General features: G+C 36.0%; 1 non-coding gene across 1 annotated transcript; it reads right to left on the reverse strand.

Moving 5' to 3' along the window:
- Positions 1-2,327: 2,327 nt before the first annotated feature.
- Positions 2,328-2,434, reverse strand: LOC139036695 (U6 spliceosomal RNA). The gene has a single exon (XR_011489529.1). It is a non-coding gene; the product is annotated as a U6 spliceosomal RNA (small nuclear RNA).
- Between the last annotated feature and the right edge of the window lie 3,054 nt (positions 2,435-5,488).

A 5,488-nucleotide genomic window follows, 5' to 3' on the forward strand; every position in this document is an offset into this window, starting at 1 on the left:
TCTCATGTGAAACAAAATTTTCCTGGAAAAATAAATGGAAGAATGCATGTATAACAAATTTGAAAAGAAGAGGAAATGAAAATTAATCCTTTAAGAATCTTATAAGAAACAAAAATGGTCTTAAGAACCAACAAAGAAATCAATATATCAGAAAATCTTAGTCCAGAAACACACATTGCATATGTATGAGCTTAATGTATGACAAAGCAAACATTATAGATCAATAATGAAGGCACAGAGCATCAATATTTATTATGAGAAAAGCTATTTGGGAAACAATCAAGTTAGGCCTTTATCTCTATAATGACCACTTGCCTACTGTTTGTCTCTGCAGCTCAAAATATTTCCCCTTTGTAATTATCCTTCCTCTGATTCTTTGATATAGAATCTGATCCACAGATTCTCTGGGATGGGCTCCTAGAAGCCAGAATTCATTCAGTGTGACCTTGTTTCAGGGCAACATGAAGCATCATACCCAAATGAGAAAAACAGGGTCACTTTCCTGGGAACTGGGTTGAAAGTGAAAGCCAGATTTAGCCTTTTTTTCTGGATGGTTGGATGGTTCCCACTGGGACAAAGAAGAAGGGAAAACAAATGAGAAGGATGAGGAAATGAACTGAGAGCAAAGGCAAGAGAAGAAAAACAGAGACACAGAATCTCAGTGGCATGCCCACCCTGGTTCTCTGTCTCTTCTTGAAAAGTGGTGGCGCCCTGAGCATGGGAAAGAAACAGCCTACATTTTAAGTGCTCCAGAATTCTGTGACTAGCATTCAGAAGATTCCTAAATAAAATTACTTTATCTACCAAAACAAATTCCCAAAAAGTACACGCTAAATTTTAAAATGAGATAAAATGCAACCATTAAAATATTCTTCTTGAGAAGGTAAAGAACATCCTAAAAGTAAAAACTCTATGACAGAAAAAAAAAAAAAAAAAAAATACATACTTAGCAACCCTCATATGCAGGGTTGGTACAATTCATACAAAAATAACAACCAGGGAAAACATCCACACAAACATACAAAAGATTCATTTGTATTTTTAATGCCAAAAAAAAAAAGCTCTAAAAACAGAGAAATCTGTTAACATCCCAAAATACGATAAAAGCAGGCAAATCACAGAACAGACAAATCTGAGAAGAAACACAAAAGGCCATTAACACATAAAAAGTAGTGTAAAAATGTAAATAAATGTTTTCAAATTTAAAATACACAGTACTTGTGCCAATATTGCTACCCAGAAATAAGTACTAAATGGCTGGTAGTACTGTCAGAAATCAACTTTGCAACACATACAAAGACCTTCATCTGTGGTCATACCTTTTAGAGCTTGTGTATTAAATCAGCACTTCTGCTTACAAGTGCAGAAACCCAACTCAGAATGTTGTAATGAGAAAAGGAATGCACTGGCTCACAGAGACGAAAATTCCAGCAGTGTGCATGTTGGATCCCAGTACTCTAACTCCAACAAGAAAAAAATTCAGGTGCTATTTCCAGGATAAGTGATGTTGTACACATAAAGATAACAGTTGTACATCACACCACTAGACCCGGTCATTTAACTTCTAGGAATCTGGTCTGAAAAAAAAAATGCAATTAGAAGGAAAGAAATGATTATGATAGACTTTTAAAATTGCATTTCTTATAGCACAGAAATGAAAACAGCAGTAGGAAAATGACTAAATAAACTATAGTATAAATTTATTAATAAAACTAGATACTGTCACATATATATATATGAATAAAATATGACTGGGAGGAAACACAAATAGTATGTGGAAAAAATAGTATAAATTATACATATATATATATAAAGTATAACCCAGTTTTGTACATATTTTTGCCTGGAAAAACAATAGACCATGAAGATCACCTAATGGGGTGAATTTTGGGGAATTTTCTATGGGCACATATATTAGGGTTTTTTTTTCCCATTTATTTTTATTAGTTGGAGGCTAATTACTTTACAATATTGTAGTGGTTTTTGTCATACATTGACATGAATCAGCCATGGATTTACATGTATTCCCCATCCCGATCCCCCCTCCCACCTCCCTCTCCACCCGATCCCTCTAGGTCTTCCCAGTGCACCAGGCCTGAGCACTTGTCTCATGAATCCAACCTGGGCTGGTGATCTGCTTTACCATAGATAATATACATGTTTCGATGCTGTTCTCATGAAACATTCCACCCTCGCCTTCTCCCACAGAGTCCAAAAGTCTGTTCTGTACATCTGTGTCTCTTTTTCTGTTTTGCATATAGGGTTATCATTACCATCTTTCTTTTTTTTTTTTTTTTTTTTTTTAGGTTTATTCTTCTATTTCAGGAAAAAACATGGAACGCTTCATGAATTTGTGTGTCATCCTTGCACAGGGGCCATGCTAATCTTCTCTGTATCATTCCAATTTTAGTATATGTGCTGCCGAAGCGAGCACATCTTTCTAAATTCCGTATATATGTGTTAGTATACTGTAATGGTCTTTATCTTTCTGGCTTACTTCACTCTGTATAATGGGCTCCAGTTTCATCCATCTCATTAGAACTGATTCAAATGAATTATTTTTAATGGCTGAGTAATATTCCATGGTGTATATGTACCACAGCTTCCTCATCCATTCGTCTGCTGATGGGCATCTAGGTTGCTTCCATGACCTGGCTATTATAAACAGTGCTGCAATGAGCATTGGGGTGCACGTGTCTCTTTCAGATCTGGTTTCCTTGGTGTGTATGCCCAGAAGTGGGATTGCTGGGTCATATGGCAGTTCTATTTCCAGCTTTTTAAGAAACCTCCACGCTGTTCTCCATAGCGGCTGTACTAGTTTGCATTCCCACCAAAAGTGTAAGAGGGTTCCCTTTTCTCCACACCCTCTCCAGCATTTATTGCTTGTAGACTTTTGGATAGCAGCCATCCTGACTGGCGTGTAATGGTACCTCATTGTGGTTTTGATTTGCATTTCTCTGACAATGAGTGATGTTGAGCATCTTTTCATGTGTTTGTTAGCCATCTGTATGTCTTCTTTGGAGAAATGTCTGTTTAGTTCTTTGGCCCATTTTTTGATTGGGTCATTTATTTTTCTGGAATTGAGCTGGAGGAGTTGCTTATATATTTTTGAGATTAATCCTTTGTCTGTTGCTTCGTTTGCTATTATTTTCTCCCAATCTGAGGGCTGTCTTTTCACCTTGCTTATAGTTTCCTTTGCTGTGCAAAAGCTTTTAAGTTTCATTAGGTCCCATTTGTTTATTTTTGCTTTTAGATCCAATATTCTGGGAGCTGCAAAAGAAACTAAAGAGACCATAGCAAAAATCAACAAAGCTAAAAGCTGGTTTTTTGAAAAAATAAACAAAATTGACAAACCATTAGCAATACTCATTAAGAAACAAAGGGAGAAGAACCAAATTAACAAATTAGAAATGAAAATGGAGAGATCACAACAGAAAACACTGAAATACAAAGGATCATAAGAGACTACTACCAGCAGCTCTATGCCAATAAAATGGACAACTTGGAAGAAATGGACAAATTCTTAAAAAAGTATTACTTTCCAAAACTGAACCAGGAAGAAATAGAAGATCTTAACAGACCCATCACAAGCAAGGAAATAGAAACTGTAATCAGAAATCTTCCAGCAAACAAAAGCCCAGGACCAGATGGCCTTCACAGCTGAAATCTACCAAATGTTAGAGAAGAGCTAACATCTCAAACTCTTCCAGAAAATTGCAGAAGAAGGTAAACTTCCAAACTCATTCTATGAAGCCATCATCACCCTAATTCCAAAACCAGACAAAGATGCCACAAAAAAAGAAAACTACAGGCCAATATCACTGATGAACATAGATGCAAAAATCCTTAAAATTCTAGCAAACAGAATCCAACAACATATTAAAAAAATCATACACCATGACCAAGTGGGCTTTATCCCAGGAATGCAAGGATTCTTTAATATCCACAAATCAATCAATGTAATACACCACATTAACAAATTGAAAGATAAAAACCATATGATTATCTCAATAGATGCAGAAAAAGCCTTTGACAAAATTCAACACCCATTTATGATTAAAACTCTCCAGAAAGCAGGAATAGAAGGAACATACCTCAGCATAATAAAAGCTATATATGACAAACCCACAGCAAGCATTACCCTCAATGGTGAAAAATTGAAAGCATTTCCCCTAAAATCAGGAACAAGACAAGGGTGCCCACTCTCACCACTACTATTCAACATAGTGTTGGGAGTTTTGGCCACAGCAATCAGAGCAGAAAAAGAAGTAAAAGGCATCCAGATAGGAAAAGAAGTGAAACTCTCGCTGTTTGCAGATGACATGATCCTCTACATAGAAAACCCTAAAGACTCTACCAGAAAATTACTAGAGCTAATCAACAAATATAGTAAAGTCATAGGATATAAAATTAACACACAGAAATCCCTTGCATTCCTATACACTAACAATGAGAAAACAGAAAGAGAAATTAAGGAAACAATACCATTCACCATTGCAACAAAAAGAATAAAATACGTTAGGAGTATATCTACCTAAAGAAACAAAAGACCTGTCATAGAAAACTATAAAACACTGAGGAAAGAAATCAAAGAGGACAGAAACAGATGGAGAAACATACCGCGTTCATGGATTGGAAGAATCAATATTGTCAAAATGGCTATACTACCCAAAGCAATCTACAGATTCAATGCAATCCCTATTAAGCTACCAGCGGTATTTATATTAGTTTTTAAACAGGTAAATACTCTATTTAAAAGTTATAAAAAGCAGAAATCTGGCAGATGATTATTGCAGTGCTCAATACCTATGGTGCCCAGGCAGCCTGAAGTCAGGAAACACCTCCACGCTGGCTGCTGCCTTTACTTCATAAACCTGAACATCACTTGAACACACTGAATTTCAGTATATACATCAACAAAATGGGGACAATAATCTCTGCTCTGTACATCTCACATGATTATTCTAAAAATCAAGAGCATCAGTAAAAAGATGTTTAAATTATAAACTGCTATGAAAGCTGACATCTTGAAATTAGTATGCCAAACCAATCTTTTGCACCCTCCCCCACTAGCATATTAAAGACAAATGAGAGTAATATATCTCATTAATCCCTGTTTCCTGTTTTCCTTTGAACTTCACTTTTTACATTTATAAAAGGAGGTAATAATACCTATTTGTTTGCTCTTATGTGAGATAAATCTTGTTACTATTAGGTGACACTGAATACCTACTAGTGCCTGGCATGTAGAAGGCACTTAGCAAATGTAAATTATCGGCTCACTTTTATGCTTGTACCCTATCTATTCCCTCATCTGTAAAATATGCGTGGTATAAATGTGCAGGGTTGGAGAGAAGTAGGTAGCTGATATTCAAAAATCCTTCCCCCTCTTCAGTTTGGACTTTCCAATGAAAGCCCAATCTCTTTCACAGAGCAGGGTAGTGAATTACGTAGTTGCTGTTGTTTACTCACTACATTATGTCCAACT

The sequence above is a fragment of the Odocoileus virginianus genome, chromosome 1 (genome assembly GCF_023699985.2).
Source record: "Odocoileus virginianus isolate 20LAN1187 ecotype Illinois chromosome 1, Ovbor_1.2, whole genome shotgun sequence".
Classification (NCBI taxonomy): domain Eukaryota; kingdom Metazoa; phylum Chordata; class Mammalia; order Artiodactyla; family Cervidae; genus Odocoileus; species Odocoileus virginianus.